At 39.7% G+C, this 14,407-nt stretch overlaps 1 protein-coding gene across 3 annotated transcripts in view; it reads right to left on the bottom strand.

The window, feature by feature from the left end:
• TAPT1 (transmembrane anterior posterior transformation 1) overlaps positions 1-14,407 on the bottom strand; it is a 75,918-nt gene that overhangs the window by 53,589 nt on the left and 7,922 nt on the right. For all 3 annotated transcript variants that reach the window (XM_017875338.1, XM_017875340.1, XM_017875337.1), the window contains exon 2: positions 5,250-5,380. The gene's annotated coding sequence lies outside the window, so the exon portion shown is untranslated. The remainder of the gene's footprint in view (positions 1-5,249; positions 5,381-14,407) is intronic.

Here is a 14,407-nt window from a genome sequence, read left to right as displayed (position 1 = left end):
GACCATTCAACATAACTGGATCTAGTCTATCTCTTTTTTCAAGACAGGGTCTCGCTCTGTTGCCCAGGCTGGAGTACAGTTGCATGATCTTAGCTCAGAGCAACCTCTGCCTCTGGGGCTCAAGCGATCCTTCTGCCTCAGTCTCTCAAGTAGCTAGGACTACAGGTGCGTGCTACCACTCCTGGCTATTTTTTGTAGAGACAGCGTTTTGCCACATTGCCTAGGTTGGCCAGCATGTGTCAGTGGTTTCCTGCCCACACCTAACAATTTTCCACCTCTGGATCTTCCTAGCATACCCATCCCATCCCATCCTGCAAAGCCTATACAACAAAATCTCCCTCTTTTTCCTTCCTGGATCCTCATCCCAAGCCTGTTGTTTAAGCACGCTTACCCTTTTCTAAATTCTTCACATTTTATTTATACTATTTAAAAGCACTTGTCACTTTGTATCCTGTACCATAATAACTTATGGATCTGATATCACCTAAGCTAGGTGTGAGTCTTGTTTATCTCTGTATTCTGCATCACAAAAGTGCCTTCTTGGAACATAGAAAGTACTCAAAACACAGATGCAGCAAATTAATAATTAAGTGTGTAAGTCATCTTTACCTTTCTAAATTAGAATTTAAACATACCTGGGAATTTTAGAAGATCCTATAATGTGTATTTCTTTACTATTTACTGTAGCTTTAGATTCACAAAGATGACAAAATTAGTCCTTAGATAAGAGACAAGTTTGATCTGATGCTTGGTAAACTGTTCCTAGGGGACCTAAATGGAGAGCATACGCTACTAGCACACACCTCTACCAAACAATGGTGGAAGGAGAGATCTGTCTGGAAGTCAATGTAGAACTGCCACAGTGGGATGGGCAAAGGAATTGGAGCTTTAATAGTATATATATATATCTTGTAAGGCTGTTGAAGGGACTGAACACAAACACATGTAAAGTGCCTAGGACAGTACCTAGCACCTAATTCTTACATAACAAACATTATTTATTATTCATACAGAAACAGATACAAGTGGTGGGATGTAAGTGTCTAAGTCAAGGTGGGGTGTGGGACAGTGAGAAATCACTCACCATGAATTTCCTCTTTAGGAAACTGATGCTCCCTGCCCCCAATTTCACCAAGCCTCTGGTTAAAGCACCCTATTTCTGTTATAATTGTAGGTTTCATGCATGTGCCTACTGAGGCCAGACTCTATAGGGCTTGGCAGAAAATGGTAAGGTGTGTTATCATCTCTCATGGCCATTGGTTATGTCCTTCATGAAAGAGATCAGCTTTACTCCCAGACAGCCTGGGTAAAAGGAAAGAGGAAAAAAGACAGCTTTCCCTAGATATTTTTTTCTGCCTATGGTCAGCAACCCAAGAGGGCCAAGAGTCAGAAAATCATGCCCCTTGCAGGGTTAGCAAAGTCAAGTTTAGTGGCAAGCAAAGCAGGGATATTAAAAGTATAATGTGAGATAAAACTGGGACCCAGGGAAATCCTAAAAACCACACCTCTCCCAATCACCTCCTGCTGAGCACATCCCAAAGACAAAAGCTATCCCTACTGCAAAGAAAAATATTACACCCACCAGAAATGTAATCGGGAACAAGAAACCTTTAAATTCCTCTCACTCTAGCAGAGTAGTGCATTCCCCTGAGTGGCTGATGTGAAGGTTGTGAAAAACTTTACACGCTTACCATATAATTAATATATAGATGAGGCCGGGCGCGGTGGCTCAAGCCTGTAATCCCAGCACTTTGGGAGGCTGAGACGGGCGGATCACGAGGTCAGGAGATCGAGACCATCCTGGCTAACATGATGAAACCCTGTCTCTACTAAAAAATACAAAAAATTAGCTGGGCGAGGTGGCGGGCACCTGTAGTCCCAGCTACTCGGGAGGCTGAGGCAGGAGAATAGCGTGAACCCGGGAGGCGGAGCTTGCAGTGAGCTGAGATCCGGCCACTGCACTCCAGCCTGGGCGACAGAGCGAGACTCCGTCTCAAAAAAAAATATATATATATATATATACACAGATAGATAGATAGATAGATAGATAGATATAGATGAGACAACTTGGGCACAGAAAGTGAATTGCTGCTCAAGGACTCACAGCTAATCAATTGTGAAGCCAAGATTCAGAGTTAGGCAGTCCAGCTTTAGAGATGATCCCCTTAAACACTTCGCTATCTTGCCTCTCAACTTAGAATGCACAGAAAGTATAGTTTAATCTCCTTGGTTGTATAAAAAAGAATAATAAAGTTCCCAAAGTGGACTACATAAATAGCAGAAGATCTGGTATATAGAACCCAAGGGGTTGTGGGGTCAGGGGAGGACATTTATGGTGGAAGAGATGTCTCCCAAAGCTAATAAAGCACTCCAAAATTACTTACCCCTACATTAAAATAAGAAGCTTAAGAGTGAAAATCATGTGCTAACAATTGGAGATACTATTTAAAATATATAAGTAATTCATTTTTACTAAATGTCAAGTATAAGGTATTTATCCAATGACAATATAATACAAAAATTGGAGGATTTTTTTTTACATTAGTAAACAGGTTTGACAAGAGATATTAAGTTGACTTTTCTCTTTATCTTAAAATACAAAAATTAATTACATGTGTTATGGTGTTTACAACCTTTGTAGAAGCAAAGTGCTCTTTAATTTTCAACTTTCTCTTCCTGAAAAGGTTAGGTGAAAATATCATAGCATTCATCGAAAACAAGAAAAAAATGAGTAAGGTATATATTAGAATAGACAATGTAAACAAAAAAAGCCAATAAAAAGTAATTTAGGTTATCTTGCATGTCTAGATAGGCTCTCAACTCATAATAAAAACTTCAAGTGAAATCCTACTTATAAAAAATAAAGGCCTTAAAGATATCAGAGTGAATTCATGTGGTTATGAGAGATATTTAAGCCTGGAATCAAACTGAAACCTAAATTTGCTTTCCTTTACATCCCGCTTGGTTTTAGAAGTTAAGAAAAAATGCTCCAAACAGAAAACCATGACGTTCTTTTGTACATTTAGGCTACAAAGCTTCTTAAGTACTGTTCTAAGAGTCTACATCAAATTTTCCCAAACAGGCCTAAAGCTTCTTTCAGGGAAAACAAAAATCATTAGGAAATTATGACAGTTGTGTATTAGCAGTGTTAATGCAACTTTTCTGACATTATACATTTACATTCATACAAATGGAACCAAAGTTTCATGAAACGATACTTACTCTTAGCATAGGCAATGTTCTCTGATAATTCTTCTATTTTCTTAAAAAAAAAAAAAATTCTGATGGCAACTTACACTGATTACTTGATTCATTAGTGGTTCTACAGTGGACCACAATTTAAAATCACTGGTTTATACTTAAGACATAAGTATAAGGCTATTTTCTCCAGAAGACAATTTATACTCATAATTACAAACGTGAAATGCTTATAAGTTTCTGTGAGAAATCTACCCCAAAACATTGCTTGTTATTTCAGTTGCCTTAAGAGAAGGAAAGAAGGAAGCGTGAAACGAGCCTGTCTCTGCTGAGGTAACAGAATCAGGAGTGGATGCTGCCACTGCTCATTAGTTTTGCCACAGGAGGGGTAATAAAAGGGGTCAGACAGACACCAACCCACTTTGAAGCAGTCCCCTGGTTGTGCTCATCAAGTTTGGTGGGAGTTGCAGATTTAAATCCCTCTGCAGAGATTTATGGGAGTTCAGAGAACTCCCCAGAGAAAAATGGGAGTTCATAATTACTCAGACAGGCAACAAATTCCCCCGTACAGGGCTGAGGCCAGGTGGGCAAAAGCTGACAGTGGCTGGCACCGTCCTGTCCAAATACAGGCCTTGGCAGGCTGTCCCACTTCCCCTGCACTGTGTCCTCACACTTCCATCTCATGGCTTATTGCTGGAAGAAATCCGAAAAGCAAGCTAACAGTCTTTTAAGACACAAGAACTGGTTTAATCTTGTATTTTTTTCCAAGTAAAAGAAACATACGCCTACCCCACTCCTTTCTCCAAACAGAATCTTCGTTAAATCCCAATATATAAGACAGAGCTGTTGCTGCGCTGGAGAGGAGTGCTGCGGATAGCCCTGCCCACTCCTCCTCGCTCCTTATCTATCAGTCCCTCAGGCTCCTCCACGGAACCCTAGTCCTCTAGAAATGTAGGAATACAGTAATAGTTAAGCATATTTAATGATCCTCGCTAAAGCCAATCAAACCACTGCCATATTTGTTCTCTAATCTTTGCTTGCTCACCAGCTCTCTAAATCCCATCCTAATACAGAACTCCCTAAAACTTCAGCAAGTGATGCTTCACCAAGAACCTATGTAAAGCAACATTTCTGAAATTGTCACTCTACATTTGGCTCTTTTTCTTCTATTAAACTGATAGACTGTCAGAAATAGAACATCAGCCAAACCAGCTGGGTCCTTACTCCTCATTGCCTGTAGTACCTCTTGTTATTACAATGTACCAATAAATCGAGCCAACCAAACTCTTCTGATAGCCACTCCAACAGAAAGTATGATTCCAAGAAGATGACTGGACTATTACAAGATTTATGTTACCATAGAAGTATGAAAACATGTTTCAATATAGCTGAAGCTTAATTATTTCTTTTCTTTTAGTAAGCAATTTTGGAATTGCTTAGACTCACCAACTCTAGCATCACCTAGGGGATAAGGGGCTGCTTTCCCATCCTATTTTACTGGTCTTGATAGGATAAGGCACAGACAAGGAATAAGACACATGAAGATGTAGTGCTGCTGTTACTACACTCACCCTGTAATGTGATGCTTCCTGTGACAAAGAGAAAACAAACCATCTTTTTCTTTGAAGAGACTGTCCTGTAAGTTTATAAACATGTGGGCTTTCTGAGAAACTGAAACCTTTAAAAAGGCTGAAATTAAATAATTTATTAAGCTGAATGGGGAAAAAAAACCTGTTTCTAGCAAAACAGAACTGAAGGAAACTAAAAGGGTACAGAAGTAGAGATTAATTCCTTACAAAAGTTATTTTGATGTAGCACACAATGATAGGCAGAAAAGTTCAGATTTTGATAGATCTATTAATATCATTGGGTCTTACATGGAAAAATGTAACTTTAAAGCTTCTTTCTATAAGGAATTTTTTACTCCCCCAATAACATTATTTCAATTATTTAAAAAACTCAACTCTAGCTGTTCACCATTTTTTTTTTCATAATGAAATACTTTGACATAACTTTCAACATGATGTCTGGTAATGAAGAAAAAATAGTACCTTTTCCAATTCTCTTGGTATTCGCAAACAAGTGTATACTCTTTCTCTTCTTTCTGTATACTTGGCCTCATTATGTTCAAGGAAGTACCCTCTTGTTAGTTCAGCACTGAGGAACCTCAACAATGAAAGCTCTACAGAAAAGAAAATGACAGAAAACAAAAAGAACAGTATTTATCAAGGAACTTCCATGCTAGCTGGGGCCATAGGTAATACACATATAAAACAAAGGGACCAAAATAAATGTTATCTATAATTCTATGTCTAGAACCGAACAACTACACACAACGATCAGCAAGTATTTTTGAGAAAAGTATTCTTCTGTGTGGTATAAACTGAAAATGCCACAGGAATATCTAAGGGAATCATTACTAAGGGCTAGAATAGTCAAGAAAGTATTTTTCAAGAGCTCAGTCTTGGTTCTTACGGGTGATACAGTACTCGGACTGACAGAGATGGAGGGAAAATCAGTAGCTGTCAAGAATATATAAAACAGAGCAATATATAGAGTCAAAAGGGAGCCAAGTCACACAACGGGCACCACTTTAGTCCAAGAACCACCCTGGGTGAACTACATGGATACCAGTGCCCCAGCTCCCTTCTTAGTTCAGCCTCAGAAATCCTGCACAAATGTCTAAATAATGCCATTTTCCTGCATGAAGACTTACCAACATGACACTCACAATAGTTACGCAAAGTGCAACCTCAACCAGATCAGAAAAACTTCCCCTTCCTTGGATCTTTCCATTCACCCATGTTTTTCCTCTGTTCCTCTAAAGCAAATTACTCCATAGTCATCTCATCTCAGATGAGGAAAACAAGGTCAAAGGAAATTATTTATATACTTTCCACTCACTACAACTGGAAGCTTGAGGTGAGAAGTGAAGGCTCTAGATGCTCGACCCCACCTCTTCTCAGTGCATTACACTTCCCTGACAGCCCATCCCCTCAATGACCCTCAGCACTCCTTACTTCATCTACACCTTCCCACTTCTACTTTTACTCTGCAGGAGGTAAACTCTCTTCCAGAACGCAGGTTACCAAAAGGTTTCCAACTGTCCACTGTTCTCTTCGCTCTGAGCTGGCCTTGTGGTCCTTTTTACCAAATGTGGTCTTAATGTTCCCTCCAAAAAATGACAAGGGAGGAAGGTTGATTTCATTTATGCAGATCTACTTAAGGAGTTGCACCTTCTAGGAGTACTATGATCTAAAGCCTACTTGTGAGGCGGGAAGAGTTTATAGTAAAAAAAAAAATCCTTGGCTGGGCATGGTGGCTCATGCTTGTAATCCCAACACTTTGGGAGGCCGAGGCGGGAGGATCACAAGGTCAGGAGTTCAAGACCAGCCTGGCCAACATAGTGAAACCTGTCTCTACTAAAAGTACAAAAAAAATTAGCTGGACGTGCTGGCGGGGCACCTGTAGTCCCAGCTACTTGGGAGCCTGAGGCAGGAGAATTGCTTGAACCCAGGAGGCGGAGGTTGCAGTAAGCCGATATCACACCACTGTACTCCAGCCTAGGTGACACAGCAGGACTGTGTCTCAAAAAAAAATTATATATATATATATCTGCATCCTTAAAAGCCCTTGTAAAGACTTAAGAAGCCATCTTGACTATGGTTCTAAACAACAGGTCTACAACAGCTTACCTTGTCCAGCATTAAAACGGATTGCTAGTTCTTTGAGTATTATGTCAAGTGGCTTGCTTATGTTAGGGTTTATTCCATATATATGTGTACGTACACACATACACACACACGCTTCTTTAAATATCAGATTCATAATCTTTTTGGGGAGTCAGTGTTACCATGAAGAGTACATTTACAGTTGAAGTCATGTTGGTTAAGTGTACACAATATGTGAACTGTATATATTAACAGATGTTTGGATTTAAAGGACTTAGTCTAACCAAATCCACGTAGAGTAGAACTTCTGGTTAGGAACTTTCTAATATGTTCTACACTGGCTAGAACCAGAACAAGATCTGCTCTTTCAAGGTGAGAAAAAGAAAGCCTTTTGAGTTGCAAACAAAAGCAGCCAAGACTAATGAAAGATAAACAAATCATACTCAGTTCAGTCAGTTTTCCAATCAGGTAAAAGAGTATGTTTTGATTAGTATCTACAAACACCAGTTCTTTCATGTAAAAATCGAGAAGCAACAGGACTTTCAGAAAGCAGAGGAGATTCCACATACATAATTTTTCACTGACCTTAGTGAACTCTGAACTTTGAACTCCAGAGGCCACTTCACCACACTCTACGGACAGCAGCCAACCCTGCAGCTTCCCCATCCCTCCGTGCCACCTAAATCTGATTCATTGGTGCTCTTCTCTCTTGAATGGCTAATTTTTTTCATCTAAGTCTCTTTGGTAGCCCTTCTTCCTCTACCTGATCCTTAAGTGTTTGCTGGTTCAGTGCTCTATTCACTACAGTAAAATGTCAGCCATCCTTTAATGCTAGCATTCTCCAATATGTCCTCATCATTCTTTCTTGTATTTATTCCCTATACCTACTTTGTTTCCTATACATGTTTTGTTTCCTATAGATTCCTAACTAAAATTAAAACCATCATCAAAATCCTAAAGTCATCACATCTTCAGCTCTGGCTATTGTCATATTTCCAACAGCCTCCTCTACCTGGATATCCCATAGATACCGAAATCACCTGCAAAACGAAACCAGTATCTTGCCCACTGACTCTGCACCTTTCCTGGAGTCCTGACTTTAGTTCCTGGCTTTACCCGTGACATAGTTGCTGCACTAGAAGCCCAGGGCCAATCTTGATAATCCCTTCTCTTCTTACCAAGGCCTACCAATTCTTTCTTTAAAACATTAACTTTTTCCCCTTTTTCCTATACTCCGCCCTAGTTTAGTCCTCCCCATCTCTCTCCAGGTTAGTGCAAAAGCTTCTTGATTGAGTACCATTCTTCCCATCTTTCCTCCCTTCAATGCTAACTCCACCTGGCAGCCAGTCAGCAGCTCACACAGATCAGATATGGTTCTGCTGAAACCCTTCAGTGATTCTTCATTACTTCCAGAATAAAGTCCTGCCTCCTCAGTGTGGGCCATCCCAGATCCTCTATCACTGGCCACAGGCCATCTCTTCAGTCATGCTTCACACCTGCCTCCCCTGAATTTCTAGGTCACAATTTTCTTTTTATACCACTTTTCATTTCTCCCAAACATGTCAATGGGTTCACACTGCTCCTTGGTCTGAGAATTCCCTACCAATTTTCCAGGAGTGAACATGCCCAAACGGTACCTTCTCTGTGAAGACTTCCCTAAGTTTCTCAGGCAGAGTCTGTCCTTTCCCCTACTTGGCTTCCACAGTACCTGTGCCTACCTATGATTTTCTGCAGCATGCTACATTCATTTTCTTATCTGGTTTTCTCATTCACCTTTGCATCACTGGGACCTAGCACATAACAGGTACTCAACAAATGTTTGCTAAAATAATATATGGGTCAGAGGAGAAGAAGAAAAATCACAGAGAACAAAAACAGAATCAGACAGTGAAAAGCTAAAAACAAAATGGAAAGGGAAGTGACTAAGAAAAGAAAGAATTACAGACATAAAATGGAGTGGCCAAATTAGTCTCTTTAGGAGGCAGGCAGCAAAGAACAGAATTGACACAGAATTGAGGGAGTAATGTGAACAGCAAACTGGGCTAAACAGCAAACTGGGCTAAATTTTCATGTGGGTGATCTGTCCCTTCTGATATGATAATTTCTGGCATTTTCCCATTTTTCTTTACTGCTGAATTGCTCTATTGAAAGATGATCTATATGAATACAAAAGTGGAATTCATCAAAATGTTCACTAGTAATGGAATTGCCTAACAAATAACAATGTACCAATATAAAACAAAAATCAGAAGTGGCAAAAGAAAAGCACACCAGATACTTGAGAAAAGAACTTGCGATTGTGACAGAATTATTCGGAGACTCGAGGAGTCAGCAGGGAAGGAGTGAAAAGCTTCATTCAATGTAGCAGCTGCTGAGGATACAGGAGCCTCTACTCTGTCTGTGAAGCTAACAGACTGTAAAGGTAACCCAACGGGTACCTGAACCTCAACCCCCCTGAGGGAACAGGGTACCATGATGCAGTCACAGTCAGTGAGTGCCCTGGGTTTGGGAATGAAGAGATTCTCATTGTCCACACTAAGTGCAAGGAAAAAAATTAGGCAGCGCCCAAGAATGCCATCTGCGTTAAAGAGATACAGAAACAAATTACTGCACAATCATTTACAATTTTAAAAAGCAAATTAAATAAAAAGGTTTATTTGGGGCTGGGTGCAGTGGCTCACGCCTGTAATCCCAGCACTCTGGGAGGCTGAGGTGGGAGGATCGCCTGAGGTCAGGAATTTGAGACCAGCTTGTCCAAAATGGCGAAACCCCGTCTCTACTAAAAATACAAAAAATTAGCCAAGCGTGGTGGCAGGCGCCTGTAATCCCAGCTACTTGGGAGGCTGAGGCAGGTGAATCGCTTGAACCCCAGAGGCGGAGGTTGCAGTGAGCCGAGATCATGCCACTGTACTCCAGCCTGGACAACAAGAGTGAAACTCCATCTCAAAAAAAAAAAAAGGTTTATTTGGAAAATTATTCTCCACAATGGTGTTTTCTCTGGTGACTGGGGATGACAGCTTTGACCATAATGAGAGTTGGGTTACGATCTATAGAAGAGCATGGGATTAGCAATCAGAGAAAGGGAGTCCTGGTACCAGCTGTCTTAAACATTAGTCCTGTGACCCTACTCCAGTGACAGATGTCAATTTCACCGCAGAGAAAATGGAAGCTTAGAGGAGTTTTTTTTAATACCTGTCAACTGTTTGCCTTATCCAAAGAATCATCAAAGGACTAAGAGAGTACTTGTATGAAAGTATATAAAAACTGCAAAGCATGACGCACTATCTTCAACTACTTCCTATTAACTTCACAAGTACTGTAGTATTAATCAATTCTGGTTTGGTGGTTATCTAATGTTTATTTCTGCAATCCTAGCTCTATCGTTAAAAGGTAAAATGACAAATAAGTATATTTAACAACGTATATAACCTAAGTAATTTTCTGTAAACAAGTTATCATACAACATAAATACCGAGTGTTTTAATTACAAGTACAAAACAATGCTGTGTCCAGATTCCACCTCTAGATATCCAAGAATTTTAATTATAAACACTAGTTTAGATTCTACAATGGAGAATATAAAAGTCAAATAAAACATAACCTATTTTGAGTGTACAGCTCTCACAACTATGAAACAGGTTCTACTGTTATGCTCATTTTGTAGATGAATAAACCAAGGCCCAGAGAGGCTAAGGAGATCTCCAAGGTCACACAAGAAGCAAGCAGAAAAGCCAGAACTCAAAGTCAAGAAGTCTATGGCTAGAGTGTGTGTTTTTCACCATTAGACAGCTTTTCCTATTATTGCCTCAAGTGCTTCTGTAAACAGGCCACTGCGTTACTTCTGGAAAATCAGGAGCCCTCTGTCCCTCCTCTTTATCTGTGCTCCCACTGCACCTTGGGCTGACTTCTGTGAAGCTACACTCTTTACTAGTTGCTCCCTTACAAGACCACAAACTTTCTGAGAGCAGGCCCCATGTATCCCTATATTCTTGAAGTCCAGCCCTGCTGGTGAGTTCTGAATGTAGGGGTAATCTTTGTGTATAATTAGCGCGATGCTAATGGGCTGGGGAATGGTTTTAAATGATACATTAAAGAAATACTAACCACAACAACAAAGTTTCATAAGGTTAAATATCTTGAAAGCTTTGTCTTACCTCCTTCTCATCTACTCCTGAGTCAGTGGCTATATTTTAGGGATCAGAATCCTTCTACTTTACAGTATGAGGCAGTTTACAAAGGTCTTGCATACATTACTTCATACAATTCTTGCAGCAATCATGAGAGCTAAAGAGAGCAATTAATGCTGTCCATATTTTGTCCATTTTCATATTATGAAAAAACTGAGGTTCACAGAAGTTGAGTACAAAGTCATTGAAAAGCTAAGCGACAAACTGGGAATAGCACCTAGTCCAGCGTACTCTCTTGCCTATATCAAAATGATCAACCATCTCTCTGACAATTATAATTTGGCTGTGATTCATGGTGAAGGAGGTAGGAGGGTGCACTGCCTCATTGCCGGAGCCATGGAGTTAGCCTTGCTGCTTCTGCTCCACCAGGACCACTCCCACCTTTCCCTGGAGAAGGCTGCATTTCCCAGCGCGCCACTCAATCCCCAGTGCCGAGTTACACCTGCGTTTCAGTGTTTTGCTTGTTTTTATTTTGCTAAACATTGCTCTCTAGAATTCTATAGACCCATCTGAACTTACCTGTCCTATAATTTTGGCTATAGTTGCCTGGTTAATAATTTAGCAAAGCCACTGTTCTTTACCTATGGGTATCACCAAGAACTCTGATAGCTAAGTACATCTTAACTTCTGTCAGACTTTCATGGTATTTCATTCCGTCTAAGCAAAACAGTCACTCTCATTTGTTATGCTAAACATCTACCATTATGTTTTAACAGTATTTTTCCAATAATCCAAATATTTACTTCCTGAACACTGATTTCAGTTTTCAAGATGTCAATTAATTTTAGTTCATTTATCCCAATCTTACCAGGAAGAAATATCATTCAGTAAAAGTCTTTTAAAAGTAGATACTTTTGGGAAGCCGAGGCGGGTGGATCCTGATATCAAGAGATGGAGACCATCCTGGCCAACATGATGAAATCCTGTCTCTATCAAAAATACCAAAATTAGCTGAGCATGGTGGTGTGTGCCTGCAGTCCCAGCTACTAGGGAGGCTGAGGTAGGAAAATTGCTTGAACCCAGGAGGCGGAGGGTGCAGTGAGCCAAGGCGCCAAGACGTCAAGGCGTCAAGGCACTCCAGTCTGGCGACAGAGTGAGACTCTGTCTCAAAACAAACAAACAAACAAACTTTTACTATTTAATTATAACATAAACAAGTGCTTCAACATTAGGAGAACTATGTTTTGTCAACTGTGAATTTTCTTTTTTTTTTTTGAGACAGGGTCTCACTCTGTTGCCCAGGCTGCAGTGCAGTGGCACAATCTTGGCTCACTGCAACCTCTGCCTCCAGGGCTGAAGCGATCCTCCCACCTCAGCCTCTCTAGCAGCTGGGACTACAGGCACATGCTACCATGTCCACCTAACTTCTGTATTTTTTATAGGTATGGGGTTTTACTATGTTGCCTAGGCTGGTCTTGAACTCCTAGGCTCAAGCAATCCACCTGCCTTGGCCTCCCCAGGTGCTAGGATTATAGGTGTGAGCCACCGCGCCCAGCCGTCAACTGTGAATATGTAATATGAGGAAAATCATACCAATTATAAATCCCAATCAATTCCTCCAGCATATATATATACACATACATATACATACATATATATATATATATATATATTTTGTTTTTTTTGGAGACAGAGTCTCGCTCTGTCACCTGTCACCTAAGCTGGAGTGCAGTGGTGCGAACTTATCTCACTGCAACCTCCACCTCCGCCTCCTGGGTTCCAGCAATTCTCCTGGCTTAGCCTTCCAAGTAGCTGGGATTACAGGCGCACACCTCCATGCCCGGCTAATTTTTTGTATTTTAGTAGAGACAGGGTTCCACCGTGTTGCGCAGACTGATCTCGAACTACTGAGCTCAGGCAATCCTCCCGCCTCAGGCTCCCAGAGTGCTGGGATTACAGGCGTGAGCCACTGCGCCTAACCCCTCCAGCATATTTTTACACGATGTCGTCTCCTACCACAGAATTGCTCTGTGATCCAGAACTTAAATTCAGAAAAAGCATAGTATAAATTGCCTTTTCCTCACCCCTAAAATAAAAAACACATTGTTTAATTATCTTCTAAGAAAGCTTATTTTAGAAATAAGAACCTAAGATTAAAAAGTATTAATTAAAAGTCATGAGTAATCATAAATATATTTATATGTTCAGTAATATGTCTAAATATATCTTTCTTAAAATAGCATTGAGCATTTAAAAAGTTGGAAAGTAATACTGGTTAACTGTTAGGAAAATATGAAACATGCATACCTCCACAGTCTTAAATAACATAAAACTTTAGTAAACTTTATTAAGGTTACACTAAACTATTAGATAAGCTTATTAAACAGAGACACACTCTTGTACAAGGCCAATTAGTAATCAGCTTTTCTAGGAATCAATAATACAACAGCAATTCTGCCTTCCTAAGTCAAACATTAAGTAAAAGAACCATCTCACACAATATATTCAAGTTTTTAAGATGTTTGAAAAAATGTTTATAGTCTCATTTAGAGCAGTAAAGAGTAGAATATTTATAAATGTATAGATGGAAAACAGATCTAAACAAAGGAGTGACTTTTTCCAAGGTCATAAGGTTGTAAAGCAAAGGATTACAAATGAGAATAGAATATCATTAATTTGACAGTCAATGCTATATATGCTTTCTAGAGACTTCTTTTATGCAAGTAGTCCCCAAATTGGAGTACAAATGAGTTGCTAGGATTGAATTTCAGAGAGTAAACTAGGTTAAAGTTAAAAACTGTAAAAAGCCAAGGCACTGAACTAATCAAAAACCAAAATAAGTAACTTTTCATTGTTCATTTGGTCTATATATACGAATTAAGTAAAGCAATTTTAAAAGTAAAGCAATAGTTTGTCAGAAGAAGCTAATGTTACTTTGTATCTGGTTTGTGGTTACTCCAAGTAATTTCCCGGTTTTATAATTATTTTTCTTTTTCTTTGTAAACAAATTAATTGGCTCTAAGATCATAATTTTAGAATCAGTCACCCTTTAATCATCCATTAGGTTAAGTTTGGGGCCACTGGGATAACTATGTGATATAGGTGAAGACTGGTTAAATGAAAACATATTTTAATAAAAATGTATTTATAAGAAGAAACTGACAAATTTTCAATTATACAAAGAATAGGACATAGGTAATATGAATAGTTAAAACCTTCATTCCACTCAAAATCTTTTGAGGGTATTGCTAAAAATTCAGCTGACTTTTCTGGGTTTTCAGTCTTTCTTCCTGCCTCTGCTCAATCTCTAACAGATGTGAAGCAAGAAGAGGTCTAACCATGGTTAAAGAGAGAGGAGAGAGGGCCGGGCGCGGTGGCTCAAGCCTGTAATCCCAGCACTTTGGGAGGCCG

Source organism: Rhinopithecus bieti, unplaced genomic scaffold (assembly GCF_001698545.2).
Source record: "Rhinopithecus bieti isolate Rb0 unplaced genomic scaffold, ASM169854v2 scaffold_9237, whole genome shotgun sequence".
Taxonomy (NCBI): domain Eukaryota; kingdom Metazoa; phylum Chordata; class Mammalia; order Primates; family Cercopithecidae; genus Rhinopithecus; species Rhinopithecus bieti.
This window is presented reverse-complemented; position numbering and strand designations above follow the sequence as displayed.